The sequence below is a fragment of the Delphinapterus leucas genome, chromosome 10 (genome assembly GCF_059928025.1).
Source record: "Delphinapterus leucas isolate spDelLeu-1000000601 "Yukka" chromosome 10, BTC_Dleu_Yukka2, whole genome shotgun sequence".
NCBI lineage: Eukaryota > Metazoa > Chordata > Mammalia > Artiodactyla > Monodontidae > Delphinapterus > Delphinapterus leucas.
This window is the reverse complement of record NC_143138.1, coordinates 84,259,421-84,275,627: the sequence shown is the minus strand read 5'-3', so window position 1 is coordinate 84,275,627 and position 16,207 is coordinate 84,259,421. Positions and strand designations below refer to the sequence as shown.

The 16,207-nt window shown below is 40.9% G+C and overlaps 1 pseudogene; it reads right to left on the bottom strand.

The window, feature by feature from the left end:
* Positions 1 to 569: 569 nt before the first annotated feature.
* On the bottom strand, positions 570 to 1,713 carry LOC111174133 (WASH complex subunit 3 pseudogene; annotated as a pseudogene).
* Between the last annotated feature and the right edge of the window lie 14,494 nt (positions 1,714 to 16,207).

Below are 16,207 nucleotides of genomic sequence, written 5' to 3'. Positions count from 1 at the left end.
GCCATTGTGAAACTTACTCAGCTCTCTTCATTTGCCAAGGTGGGGTATGCTGACCATGGGAATGTGAACCACAGACCTCCAACTGCATGGAGGACTATTCACTAAGCCTCAGCTGCTAGGTCTGACGTGCATCACTGTGCTTGGGCTAAGGCCACGCTTCCAGTGGCCAGGGACTGACTGTCGATGGATACTGAGGTAGCCCCATTCCTGGAGGGCACAGAGCTCCTCTGATGGGTGACTTCAGCTTGAGAACTCTTGATGGCCTTGCCAAAGTTTCCTTAGAACTGCATTTAGAACTTTTCTCTCTTTTTCATTGGGAACAGATTTGCAGTGAGGTAGGGGAGAGGGTCACCCAGCCTCTCCATTTTCTCTCACAGCCATTTCCCCTAATCAATTTTGTACAGTCAATCCTGTGTTAGCATTTGTTTCTGAAAGGACCCAAACTAACATATTGAAGCTGGACTTTTATACTAGGAATGGCAAATTGTATACAGGGATATCAATCCTATGAGGAATTCTGAAACTGGAACAGCCCTTCAGAGTTGTCCCACTGCCCCAGTGGTATGGCTCTTAGAGCCCTGTGTTGAGAAGGATTCTGAAGTAACAGGGTTTAGGCAAATGTGCTGCCACTCCTCCTTTCTGTGCCCATGACAGACATTGCTAATTGATCATACCTATGTATGGAATAGAGCAGTGCTGAGTTAGCAATCAGCCATCAGCACAAGCGCTTACGGATGCCAGGCACTTGTCATTATGTTTCAGACCTGCCTGCAGAACGTAAGTGTGAAAGTGTTGTATCATGATGGTTTGATTTTAGGAAGTTCAGTCTTTTATCAGGATTCCTTTGTCAAGGTTTTCTAGCAACTCCCAGGGAATGCTTGCATGTTCTATGAGTCTGTGCTGGTTGATGCATGCCATCTCCATCAGTCATCCAGCTCTGCATCTTTGCACTCCCCACTTGTCACTGTCACGATGGAGCAGGCCATTTTCTACCACTTCTAACTTTTTTATTAAATAACTTAAAAAAACTTTTTTATTATTATAAATGCTTTATTTATTTATTTTTTAACATAGAGGAAGCTTGGTGGTGAATATGTAGCCATTTGATGTTTTTATGACTAAGAGTTAAAGCTCAGGCTCTCTTTCTTATAGAATGTAAATGTGCACCAACACATGTATATGTAATTGTTATCAAAATTACACTTAGTCACTAAAACAAGATTCGCTATCTGAACTTTCTTCTGTATTTTTTTCACCTTCACCATCAGGCACTGGACCATCTGGCCTCTCAAGAAAACCTGGGTCTAGTCCTTCCGATATCATTTTGTTTCTTATTGCTGTCACTGGAACACCCACTTGAACCATTTTGAGGTATCTGGCATATCTTGGATCCTTGACTACAGTTAAGATATTTTCTGGTGTTGCTTCACTTTCCTGTGTCCAGAGTCTTGTAAACTGCCGTGATTGCTCTGAAGTGGTTTCACAATGTGTTTCATTTGTGATCCTAGTTACACTTATAAGAGATACTTCAAACGTGACATCATCTAGCCCTGGGACAGATGTCAACTTTGCATCTAAAATATTGAGAGTTGTTTCAATTTTCTGGATACGAAGAGAAAGGTCTGCCCATTTCTCCTCACAAACTGTAGAGAAGTGGTTGAGGAACCATACAGTATGCACCACAAATTGGTTTAGAAATGCCACCATTCACCATTCTTTTTTTTTTGGCGGTACGCAGGCCTCTCACTATTGTGGCCTCTCCCATTGCAGAGCACAGGCTCCAGACGCGCAGGCTCAGCGGCCACGGCTCACAGGCCCAGCCGCTCTGCGGCATGTGGGATCTTCCCGGACCTGGGCACGAACCCGTGTCCCCTGCATCGGCAGGCAGACTCTCAACCACTGCGCCACCAGGGAAGCCCCGCCACCATTCTTTTTATGCCTGACCCCATGAGAGGAAGCCCATCCTCATCCATCTCCTCAGCAGGCGGGGGACCCCATAAATTTTGTATTTACTGAACACATGCACATAACCTTAAAAGTCTAACATAAGCAGTCCTTAAAGGTTTATAATTTTAAAAGTTATTCCTTGCACTGACCATCATTTCTGTCCCCCAGAAGCAATGCCTCCCTAACTCTTCTAGCTACTTCCCCCAGTATTGACTTCATTATTTCTAAAATTTTGCATATACTAAGGTATCCACTGACTTCTCTACATGCTGCATAAGGACTTAGACCATCGCCATGTCCCACCATTTTCCTTTTTCTCCATAACACTCCAACATAGTCATGTTTTACTAAATCAATACTTCATGTTTACATTTTTATGATTTTGCAAATACTATTCAATTCACTAGAATTATGCTTCCTTTTGTGTCCAAACATATATTTCTGCTGGAGTTAATACTTTATTAATAATGAGTATTAATTTTCTTGGTTCCTAGAGCCCTCCCTCCAGGAGCCCTCTGTCCTCCTCGTCCTGCCTGGGCTGATTTCTCTCTTAGCTTGCTGAAAGACAGCATTCCTAGGGCTGGCCCTTGGCCAATCTTCAGGATAACATGCCATATTTTCCTACACCTCATATCTCCCTCTTTCTTGGTTTACCCCTTTGTTTTGGTCTACTATCAATACTCAGTTTGCTGCTATTCCTCCTTGCATCATTTTACTCCAGTCTTTTCCAAAGAAAGATTGAGAAAGATACTGATGTATTGAGTACTTGTGCACATGAAACATTCTTTATGCCATCCTTGCACTTATTTTGATAGTTATATATTACTAGGATAAAATCTAGAGTCTAGGAGTAAATCTAAATCTAGGACAAAAATATTTAAAAGGTGCTTTTTAAGATTTCAATACTGCTGCTGTGTTGAGAAAACTAATGTCATTTTGCTTCCAGTTCTGTTATAGTTGATCTACTGTTTTTCCTCCCTGGAAGATTTTACGATCATGTTTTTTTCCTTTGAGTTATGAAACGTTACCACAATACGCCTTGGTATGGTCTCAGCTTGGGTCCAGAGACGGAGATTGATGTGCAAGAAGCTTACTGGGGACTGCTCTTGAAAACAGCGCTGTGAGGGAGAGGGCTGGCAGGACTGGGCAGAGGCAGAAGCTGAGCTGCCACAGAGACTCCAGCCAGTTCTATGAAGAGACTTCAAAGCTATCCCACCTTAGGCAGGTAGGCTGAGCCTTTATGCACCCTTCTCCTGTTGAGTAGTCAGGGATTTGAGCCATTCCCAAGAAGGGACTGATCGTGGATGAGGCAACGCCCTTGAGACAGTGTTAAACACCCAAGAGGGAATCATCTGAGAATTGTCAACTATCAACAAAGCTGGGTCATGTGGAAATGAGTGCTTCAGTCCTGTAGGAAAATCTGGGTGGAACACAACATTATCCACTATAATATGGGTCTTATTGTAATAATTGTGTTGAGCTCTTGCTGGACTTATTCAGTCTGAACACCTAAGTCCTTCAATTTGGGGAAAATTTTCTTGTGTTTATTATTTGATAGTTTCCTCTCTTCCTTTTTCTTGTTATCTTCTTTTTTTTCCTATGAGTCATATTTTGCTTCTGTAGAACTGACCTTCTGATCCTCATCTTTCTTTTTCTATTGACTGTCTCTGATCTTTTCATCCCAAGATGTTTCTTCAACTTTATTTTCCAATATGCTTGTTGTGGTCATCTAACAGCATGATGAATCCGAGAGATATGAATAGGGCACCAATAGCATCTACTATATGGATTAATAACTTACTTATCGCTTCGGTGGCATTTTGTGGAATTTTGGGAGGGGGAATACATAAACCCAGGTGGTCTATCTGACATTTTGGACCAGGAAGCATCAGTTACACATTGTCTTTACTCAGCCTGCCACTGTTCCTCTTCGAATCACCTCACTTCAAGCGTAATCAAAGAGAATCTACTCAACTCAATAGGAGGCTGAGATCAGGCTATAATGTTCAGCAAGACTTTACCAAAGACCTCAGACCAATTGAGGTTCATTATCACACAGGAAAATTTTAAATTAGCCGTTAAATATGTCTTCTCTCAGAGTCCATAGGTCCAATTCATTTCAAGAGGCATCAGTTGCGTGTGTAATTAATCCAAACTTTGCCCCATGTTTCAGGGAACAGCTCACATCTCCTCTTTGGGACACCTTGAGTACACCTCTTCTGCCTGTGTCTGTAAAAACCAAACAGATGAAGCAGGTCTCCTTTTACCCCTGAAGTCTTAGGCTTTCCAATGAAGTCCTTATTTTGGGGTCAGGACTGGCCTCTTTCCAGGATGACTTGTGGTGGGAATTACCATTCTCTCCATAGCTCTAAGGCTTTCAACAGGGCCATGTTTTTCCCAAGAGTGATCTCAGGGCTTCCAAAGAAGTGCTGTCAGACCTCAAGAGTTTAGGGAAAGCACAGATGACCAAGGAATTCCTCTGGTTCATTTTGATAATCAGGTCTACACATCCTCCTGCTATTTTATTTTCTTGGCTCTCTTTCTCCAGCATACAACTGTTTAAATACACACACACACACAGAAATACACACACACACACACACACACACACTTACACACACTCCAAAACCAAGCAATAATATATAGGCATTGTAGGAATCATAGTCTGCAGAGATGAAGACTTTCACTGACTAAAATAGTTTTATGTGCTCCCCTGCAGAGCTTTTAAACTCCTCAAGCCACAGTTCCTCCAGCAAGAATCTTCTGTCACATTTGTATAATCATTGCTTTCCCCTAACCAAGGGACATTTAGCCCCAGAATAATGGCAAGTGTCCATCTCCTGCAAACAGAAAATTGCTCCATTGGGGAGATTTGTAATTACAGAATTTGTTTTTCCATGTACTAGAGCCTAATATTTACAGCCTATGACTGTGAAGTCAGTGAGTAATGGGTTCAAATTCCAGCTCTGTAACTTCCAAACAATGAGTCCTTGAGACAGTTATTTCATTTCTTGTGCTTCAGCTTTCTCATCTGCAAAATGGAATAGTTAAGAGAACCCACCTCACAGAGGTGTTGCTTAAGTTGGGTGAGGAGATTCATGTCAAAGATCTTCAAGCAGTGCTTAGTGAAAAAAAATTCAATAAATATTAACTGCCATTATTATTAATTAAGAGTGTGGCTCCTTTTTCTGCTTCACAGTTACAATATGTTGAGTGATTTGTTAGGTATTAAGACAGGACACAAGTGATGTAAACTGGAAAATCCAGGCTGTTATATGGAGACTGCCAATTAAAAAACCATGGATGTCAGAGGTCAGAGTAGATGTTTAGCCTCAGCTAGTAAGATGACCCCCTTATGTGGCTTGAATCCCATTTCAGAGAATTCAAGAAAGGGGCCCCAAACTCTGCAGCTTTTTTTTCTTCTCCTCCTGACATGAGGAAGAGGCTTCAGAAATCCTTGGCCAATTTAAGGCTTGACCAATTTAAAGCTGACAATTGCCTGCCAGTCTGCACTGTTCAGAAGATGAGTGATAATGAGGAGTTTCCTAATTACCAGGGTTTCAGGCTTCTCTCATTATAACTCTCCTCGCGGGGTGTAGCTAATTGTACTGTCAAGGAGAGAAATTTAGAAAGACTTAGATAATAAGCAGATATTGAATTCAGTTAGGATGACTATTTTCTACTATTTCTGTTCATAGCCCTCTTATATAATAAATCTCCCATCTCTCTGCTCACTTGTTGGAAGAAACGGGGTTCTGTCCCTCCTCTTTCTACCTCAGTGGTGCATTGGTAAGAAGAGAAGTTTGTGGAATATTACTCCTACTCGTCACTGGAGGGTTTAAAAAATCTAAACCTGAAATCATTAGATAGCAACTCACTAGATTAGTTTTTAAGGCTCAAGTACCATGTCTTGTGAAAGGAACTTGGATTTCTAAAAATGGAAGACAAAGTTCCAAATCTCATCTTGCTACTTTATAACACATGGGAACAGAAATGGCTTACGCCACTAGTCAGAGACTCGGCTTCCTCATCTGTAAGACAAAGAAAAGAACATCCACTTCACAGAAGTTTCAGTAAGGTAAATTAGTTAAAAATGTAAGCATAGTGGCTGCCCATAGAAGATAGTTGGTAACTTTTTAAATTAAAAAAGTAGGACTCTTATTAGATAGATTTTTTAAAAATACAATTTTCAGGCACTTCTTTTTTCCTATGCCTGATTGCCACTTCAAACCCAAACAAGTAAACTTGAAAAAAACAAGATATTTAAAGAGAATGTTTCATTCAAATTCTTATCACTATCATAAGAAATTAATGTGAAGCTCTCTGAAATGCACCCCTTAGATTTACATATGTCAGCAAACATGTAAGTCCAAGTGTGTGTGTGCATGTGTGTGTGTGAGACACACACACACATGTACGTACACATATTACTGATTAGTAGCCCAACCATCCTTCAATAGGATATAATACTGTGAAGAAGTAGTGTGCAGGAATACTACTACTATGCGCACAATGAAACTAATTAGATAATTCTGTATTTCAGATGTCATATATGATCTCAAATATAATATTGTTAAGTGAAAAATAGCAAGTGTGTATGGTTTTCTAGTTTTGATATAAAAAAGAAAAGGGTAGATGGGCACAAATACTTGTATATGCTATCTCTGGAAGGATGTACACAAAATTAGCATCTCTGAACTCCAGTGGAGAGGCAAATGGTGGACTTTGGGTCACGAGCCAGAGGGAAACTTTCTTCTGTAAAGTTTGAATTTTAACAGATGCGTGCATATTTTATTGCAAAGAGGAAGAAAGAGATGAAGAGTGCTGAGATAATTTGTAATCACCTGCAACAGGAACTCTAATCCTAGCAATTTAGGAGAATCACCTATAGAGCTTATTAAGCATACAGATTCTGGGGCCGCATCCCAGAGCTTCTGATAGAGAATTGAGGTGTGTGGCAGCAAATGAGGAATTCACATTTAAATGTAATATCCTTTCTTTCTGACAAGCAGACAGGTTTGAAAATCACTGGCCGAGGGCAAAAATCTCTCTGTGCTTTTCAAATTAAGCAATTCAAACTGTCTTCAGGTATCAAGGCAGTGTCTGGGGCCTATGGTTGGAACTGGTAGGGGTGGCAGTGGCTGGGGGAGAATGGAAGTGAGGCCAAGGGCAGTGGTTAGTAGACAAAGATGGAGACACACACATACAAAAGCCCTGCTTTCAACTACTACATATTCTGGGAGATTACCAGAAATTTCTTTTGAGAAACGGATTCTCCTGCTAAAAATATTCCAAAATTATTGTTCCATCTGAAGGAAATTATTCCTATGGCATCACTTCCAAGCAATGGGTCATCCCCAAGTGGAAAAAGAGCCGATTTGTTTTCCTCCTATTCTTATTCTCCAAAATACACGTATGCATAAATATATGTGCACTTGTATTCACATACACAACATACAATATGTGCACATGTAGATCTCTTGACATAGGAACAAAGACTTCTTCATGTGTATATCCTCCACCACAAAGGACAGTAAGCTTTTTCCATAAAGGACAAAGGAGTAAATAATTTAAGCTTTGCAGATCATATAGTCTCTGTGTAATCGACTCAGCTCTGTCGTTGACATGTGAAAACAGCCATAGACAATACATAAATGAATGGGTATGGCTGTGTGCCAATAAAACTTTATTTATGGACACTGAAATCTGAACTTAATATAATTGTTTTAAAGACAATTTTTCAGAGCAAAATTGAGAGGAGGGTACAGAGACTTCCCACATACCCCCTTTTCCCACACATGCAGATCTTCCTCCCCCATTATCAACATCTCCCACCAGAAAGGTCCATCTTTCACCAAGGGTGAACCTGCATCGACACATCATAATCACCCAAACTCCGTAGTTTGCCTTAGGGTTCACTCTTTTTTTTTTAGGGTTCAGTCTCGGACAAATGCATTACACGTATAATGATTATCCATCATTACAATCTTATACAAAGGATCTTCCCTAAAAATCCTCTGTGCCCTGGCTATTCATCTCAGCCACCACCCCTCCACACACACACTCCACCCCGGCAAGCACTGATCTTTTTATTGTCTCCATAATTTTGCGTTTTCCAGAACGTCACAGAGTTGGAATCATACAGTATGTAGCATTTTCAGATTGGCTTCTTTCACTTAGTAGTATGCTTTTAAGTTTCCTCCATGTCTTTACATGGCTTATAAGCTCATTTTTCTTTTTAGTGCTGAATGATATTCCATTGTCTGGATGTACACAGTTATTATTTTTCCATTCACCTACTGAAAGACATCTTGGTTGCTTCCAAGTTTTGGCAATTATGAATAAACAGCTGTAAACAGCTGTGTGCAGCTTTTCAAGTAGAAATAAGTTTTCATCTCCTTTGGGTAAATACCAAGGAGCATGACTGCTGGATCATATGGTAAGGGTATGTGTACTTTTACAAGAAACTACCAAACTGTCTTCCAAAGTAGCAACTTCATATAATTTTCACGTATCATGAAATCATGGTCACCTTTTAATTTCTTTTCTACCATTTAAAATATAAAAACCATTCCTAACTTGTGTAACATACAAAAACAAGTGGTGGGCTGGATTTGGCCATCCTATAGTAATTGGTTGACTGTTCCTTTGTCATCCAATTTTTTTTTTTTTTTTTTTTTTTCTGTACGCGGGCCTCTCACTGTTGTGGCCTCTCCCGTTGCGGAGCACAGGCTCCGGACATGCAGGCTCAGCGGCCATGGTTCATGGGTCCAGCCGCTCCGCGGTGTGTGGGATCTTCCCGGACCAGGGCACAAACCTGTGTCCCCTGCATCGGCAGGCGGACTCTCAACCACTGCACCACCCGGGAAGCCCTGTCATCCAATTTAAATAACATTTTTTCCCCTTCTTTGGCATTCGACAAACTTATTCATCTCTCTCTTAGCATCAGAGTTCTCATCTTTAAAATGGAGTGGTTAGTGGGCCCAATATAACAGAACTACTTGAGAATTATGTTGAAACATCTATGTCTGGTACCCTTCCATCTCCATACACTAATGTATTCACATTTTCTTGGTGTTTTATTAGTCAGGATACTTTCAAATGCAAATAATAAAAATCCAATTCACACTGGCTTCAACAGTAAAGGATATTTTTTTAGCTTATACATAACAAAAAGCTCAGATATAGTTGCATCCAGAGGTTTAGGCAATGTCACTGGGGACAGCTCCCTCTCCATTCCTCCATGCTGTTTTCTACCTTGTTGACCATACTGTCAGACAACTTCTCTTCCAAGGATGGTATCTGGCAGCTCCAGGTTTACATCATCTGAAGTTTATGGTCAGTCGAAAAGGAGCATATCTCTTTTTCAGGTGCTCAAGCAAAACATCAGAATTAGCTTAGATTGAACCAGATTGGCTTGGCTTAGGGTAAATATCCATCTTTGAATATATCGCATGGTTTCATGAATGTGATATTCTGCTGATTGGGTCTTTGTCACACATCTACTCCTGCAGCAGAGGGTAAAGGGGAGGTGAAAGCCATGGCATTCAAAGATATGAACTAAGGGACTTCCCCAGTGGTCCAGTGGTTAAGAATCCATCCTGCAATGCCGGGGATGCCAGTTCGATCCCTGGTCAGGGAACTAAGATCCCACATGATGCAGGGCAACTAAGTCCACGCGCCACAACAAGAGAGAAGCCTGCGCACCTCAACGAAAGATCCCACGTGCTGCAACTAAGGCCTGATGCAGCCGAAAATAAATAAATAAATATATTTTAAAAAAGAAACCAAAAAAATTACATTATTAAAAACAACAAAAAGATATGAACTAAGAGTGGGAGAAAGATGCTCCTCCAAAACAAAATCCCCACGCTGTTATCTGATTAAAAAAAGAATGGAGTTGGGCAGCAAAACTCACAAATGTAAACTTCAGAGTTCTTACTCACAGAATCTGATATCATTGAGAGCCTGGCCTAATTTCTTGCCAACTCCATGGCAATGGAATGAGAGATATTTGCATAACTGATGATTTTGTTTTTGCAGTTGTTGATTTTATTGAATGTTTTACAATGTTTCAAAGAACTGTGCCTTTTCAGTCTTTATGTTGTTTGTCTCTCCAGAGAGAAATGACTTCAGAGAATTAGATCGCTAAGGTTTAATCTCTCCCAAGAGGCCTAATGTGGATAGCACTCTCCTTTCTTGTACCATTTCGTTATTCTCAACAAATTCCTTCCTTCCAATGATTCTACTAGACGCTGAAAACCCAACCACAGAAAGTTTAAGCTTTCTTATCAACCACCAGGCATTCAGTGGGCGTACCTCAGAATTCTGTCTTATCCACTGCTTTTAGTAAAGACACAGATCATTCAAGACAGCCTAATCTTTTTCTTCAGAGATTTCACTAGTGACAGTCCAGGAGCAGTGTCTGAGTTTTAATAAAAACATAAAAATATACTCCATAAACTATAACTATTCATTGTAGTAGGGCTGACTTGCCCTTTTATGGCCATTAAAATGCACCCTACCTTTGTTCTTTTCCTGTCATTCCAATTGGTCTGGTTCTTCTTCTCTGATCCTCTCATTCCTGCTTTCTATCTCTCTGTGAATCATTTTCTTTCTTCTAGTCCCTACTTGTCTTCTCCAGGCTCAGAGCTCTTCTCTTTCTATACCTACTCCTTTATTTATTTCATTTGTTCTCACATTTCAATGATCACTTTATCCTGAGTAGTACCAGCTACTGTTTGTTGAGTGTATTCTGTATATTTGCTGCTCTCAATGGCTCTGAGAGGTAGCTGGCATTACTTACATCTCACAGTAAGGATCAGTGACTTACTAAAGGTCACACAGATAGTAACTGGGAGAGCTGGAGTTCAAGACTGGTCTATCTGACTTCAGAGTCCACTCCCTTTCCACTACACTTCACTATATTAATTGTCTTGTTCTATTATTCAGCCCAGATCTCTTGAGCACCTGCTGTGAACACAAAAGACCCAGTGCCTGTCTTCAAAGAGCTCACAGTCTAGCAAGGGAGATAAGCAGTCAATTTAATTACAATATAACTGCTATGACAGAAGCATGCATACTTTACATCTACATCCCAGACCTCTTGCCTGAGTTCCATGCCCATATCACCAAGGACCTGTTGAACATTTTCATTTGGATATTGTTTTTATTATGTATTGCTGCCTAACAAAAACCCAAAGCGTACTGGCTTAAAATAACAATGATTTATTATTTCTCATCAATTTTCAGATTGACTGAGCTCAGCTGAGTAGTTCTTCTGCTGCAGTTACTTCCCTGCCTACACTCAGCTAGTAGTTTGGCTGAGGCTGGAACATGCAAGATGTACTCTCAATAGCCCTGTATCTCTCTGCCCAAGTCCTCTCAACATTCTGTGGTTTAGCCTGAGCTTCCTTATATCATGGTGGCTGGTTCCAAGAGGACAAGACTCAATGCACAGACACTCATGAAGCCTCTTCCTGCACTATGTTAATGTCTCATCAGCCAAAGAAGTCACATGGCTAAACACAGAGTCAATGTGGGAGGGAACTATACAACAGCATGACTACTAGAGCCATAGATCACTAGGGACCACCAAAGAGACGGTCCACCATAGGGGTCCATTTTTCACCTCCATATCTTAAACTGAAATCACCATGTGCCTTCAAAACAAACTCATATTGCAATTTTTACTTCTGGTATCACCATTCTCAAAATTTAGGAGTTATTGTTGACTCCAAAATCTATCCTAACTACATCTAATTCTTTTCCACTTTTTTCTGTAAAATATCTCACATTCTTTCCTTTCTTTTTCACATACACCACCACTACTTATTTTGTTCAGGACAGTCTACTAACTTAGGGGATTCCAGCTGTGCGCTGGTACTCACTACCATGCTATGAAAAGGTTAATAAGGTATGAGGATAGGGTGATCATCATTTGAAGATCTTGGGGTGAACGCCTAGGGCAGCTGGTCTCTAGACTGGTCACTCCCGACCAGAAGCTGTATTGTCTAATTGCCACAGTGAGCAATACATTCATCTTTTTTCATATGTGCCATAAAATGAAAATTTTGGAAAACACTGTTGTAATTGAATCTTCTGCTTTCTATCCATTGTTCTTACCATCACCAGGCTAATCTTTTTTACCATCACAAAGCTAATGGTTTCCCACTTAGGAAACCACTTCATATTTTACTCTTCTCTCAATATCATAAGTTGCCCATTGCACACAGTCCAAAAATTCCCGCCATCTGACTTAAACCTGCTTTTCAGTCTTCTGTCCAGTACTCTCCAAAAAATACATTTCTGCCTAACTGATCTGCTTAGCATCTCCCAAGAATGTCTTATTATTTTCTGCCTCCTTGTCTCAGGGCAAGTCCACCCTCTTAGAAAACTTCCAGACCCCAATTATTCTTCAAATCCATGTCAAGTTCCTCATCCTCCATGAAGGCTACCAGATTATCCTGGCCCACAGTTATGTCTCTGTTGCCTCTCACCTCCAAGAAGACACTGTTTATAATTCTACCCTGTCCAGTAGGGTAGATGCTAGCCTCATGTGCCTATTTAAATTAAACTAAAATTCAGTTTCTCATTCACACTGGCCTCATTTCTAGTGCTCAGTAACCACAGTGACTAGTGGCCACTATATTGGACAGCACAGACACAGAGCACTTTCATCACTGCAGAAAATTCTTTTGGAAAGCTAAGTCTATGCCAGTTATTTGGCATTTAATCACTATTTTTGACTTTGGGTTGGCTTTTCCATAGCCAATTTCCAACACCCTTACTGCTTTGTTGCCTATTACAGATCCTGAAAAACTCAGATACTTCTATTTCCAGACTCCCTTGCAAGTAAGCTTGTCCAGATCTGGCCAATGCAATGTAAGAGTATGCTTGTCGGGAGGGCTAAAGTTCTTTTGTATGATCAAAGAGAGAAGTCTTCAAGGAGATCTCTCATTGGATACAGCATTCATTGCCTTTGGACACAGCCATGTGCAGATTCTAAACGTGTAGCAGGTGTCTCATGATCCTAAGGAAAATACCAGGGCTATCTCAGCAATTCCTATCCCTGAAATGGTTAAATCACTCAATCAATCCTAAGAATACTAACCCCCTAAAATCTTGGTATGTAGTCAATTACATTATTTTACTGTTTAAGCCTCTAGTAGTTATAATACTAGTCATGAGTCTTAATTCTTAGGCACTAACTGCACCCTTAGCAAACGTGCCTATATTTAGGCCCTGCCTCTTCAATGACACTGAAAATACATTAAGACAAGAACATCTTTATAACGTCTCTCTGACTCATCCACAGCACATAGTAGGTAGTAAACTCAGGGGAACTGAATGATTTCTTCCTTCTCCTGGGCTGGACCATGGGCTTACAAATTTCTCTTCTGAAACTCTCTAAACTTAGCCCATGTGAAAAAGTGTGTCATTTTAACAACAGCAACACTTCAATTTATATTTGTACCTGAAAGTTACACTAGAAAGGTGAGAAAGGAAGAAATATAGTTCTTCATTTTTACCTCCAAGATACACCCAAGACACATCAATTTAAAAAAATTAATCTGATAGCATGATGTCAGCAACAATTTAAAAGGAAGCTTTTGAATCTCATTGAAAGCTTTGCCAGGTAATTTAGTCACACATAGCTTCAAGAATCATTTGCAGTGTATGGTGTATGTAGTGTGATGTGTGATGTATGTGTGTGTGTGTGTGTGTGCGTGAGTTTTGTATGTGTTCACCTCAGTGGCTTATTATCAAAGACATGTAAACTAAAATAGGATATTATTGAGTCCACTTTATCTGTTTCTTTAAGCCTTTTGTTTTCTAACCCATGTTAAAGTTCTAGGTCTTGACCCAATAGGAATTCTCATTTCAATCATTCATTTAACATCCATCACTGAGTACCCAACAGACACCAACGATCCAAAAATGCAAAAGACACAAACTCTGGTTCATTAACATTTTTATAGTGCTTCCACTTAGAAATTTATCTCCTTTGATGGATTCTTCAACCCCAGGAGGAGGGATCCTTCATGCCCTCAGGTATGGAGCTAGCACTACAGCCAGCTCTAAGGCTGGAAGTGACTGGACAACAAGGCTGCCAGAGTGAGTCCCAGAACTGAAACTGAGCTTGATTTTCCAAGCCCTGGTTTTTCCTCCCTTCCATGCTGGGAGTCATTATGGGAAAAGGTTTTAGGACACTGGATTTGGTATCAGAGTCAAATTCCTACATCTGCCTTGTGCTAAGCATGATGATGCATTACACGACTGCTCTAGGCCTCCATTTCTTTCTCTACAAAATGGAGATCATAATAGTACCTATAATAGTACCTAGCCCACAGAGTTAGTGGGATTATATAGGTATACTCTTTTTGATTAGCATGTATTAAGTGCTCAGTAAATGCTAGATTGTATAGCAAACCATTTCAAATCATCAGTTAATGTGAACCAAATGTGTGGTGCAATGAGCAAAAATGTCTGGAGGTGATTGTGTGTATTCACTCCAGATTAAGTGGACAACAGGCTAGCTGGGATCACATCAGAGGTGCGCCTGTCTTCTACAAGGAGGGGCTGCACTCAAGCTCAGCTTCCCATGGAACCAGGGGCTCCCTTTCCCTTCTGCGAAAGGTTGCAACATCGCATAGGCTCCAAGGTCTCCAGGTGCTGAGCACCTGGTATTGCCAGAAAACTCCTTCTGAAGAGCTGATCCCCAAATTGAGGCCACCTAGTACCAAGAAACCTGTGACTTCCAACCCACTCCCCCCACACCACCACAGGAGAGAATGCGGTGGAATACCCTGATCTGGTGTGGACTTCTGTGGAATAATGAGAGAATGGGGACTCAGGCCTTCTCTTCTCTTGCTGATATTGACCTGTGTAAGTTTCTCCCTTCTCCAAGAAAGGCTATTCCTTAAACCACAGAGTTTGTCTTGAACTCGAGTGCATGACAGGTGGAGGCTCAGAGGGGACCCAGCTTGTCTAATAAGTAGGTACAAGATAGATGCTAACTGACTGGATGGTAGCTAGTCTCTAAAGTCTCGTATATCTGCAGGAAAAGAACCAAATAAGCTTTGAGAGAAAGAACATCCAGATAAGCTGAGCATACCCTAAATGAAACATAATTTGAGTCCTAAATTCCCCTTTTCTCATTCCGTGCATATATTCCCTTTCGTGCACAATATTCGTATTTGTGATTTTGTATTCTTTTGCTTAAAGGAGTACCCCCAGTTGTACAAGTTTCAGGGCCCCCAGACCTTGGCTGTGATTGATCAGCAATGGTGTTTCGCAGCAAGAGGAAAGAGAGTAGCTGCACACATGTCACAAACGTAGCACCCTGTTATACCCAACCTCTTTGCTTCACATATGAAGAAACTGAGAATCAGAGAGGTGACATGATTTTTTTTGGCCCCACGACCGGGGATGAAAATGGGAACTTTAATCTCCCATCCTCATGTTTGTATTAGCAACAGTAATGAAGTAACAAATCCAGCCTTTCTTCCCTCCTCCCCAAGAAACAGGTAACATTTCTGAAGCACTTTTGGGGAATGGGTAAGTGTGAGGGCTCTGGAGCCAGACAGAGCTCAAAGTTCAAGTTCATCACTTGCCAGCAAAGCAGGTAATCTCTCTGCGCCTTAGTTTCTTCAGCTGTAAGAATGGAGCTGGTAATAATAATACATTCAGCCACTACAAGGATTCAATGAATTAACTCATGAAAGCATTGAGAAAGTTGGCCAGCACACAGAAAGCACTCAACAAATGTTGGGAGAAGGAACGGAGCAGCATGATTCTTTTTTTAACATCTTTATTGGAGTATAATTGCTTTACAATGGTGTGTTAGTTTCTGCCCTATAACAGAGAAAATCAGCTATATGTATACACATGTCCCCATATCCCCTCCCTCTTGCGTCTCCCCCCCACCCTCCCTATCCCGCCTCTCTAGGTGGTCACAGAGCACCGAACAGCATGATTCTTGACTCTCTTTTTTCTTCTGGTTCTGGATCAACGTGCACTTGGGATGAAATGAGTGTTTTACGCTCTGTTCCTACTACGAGATAGTAGGGATGTAAGAGCTGACCCCAGGACTTCCTTCAAGAATCAGGTTCAGAAGTTCATCTTTCTTTCTCTGTTCCAGGAAGAGGGTAAAGTAGTAATTCCATGAATACAAATTCTTGCTTGGGTGACATGCATAAAGGTCTACATTTGGGCAGAACACTTATGAGGTCCAGAAGTGGCTGCAGATCAGGCTACT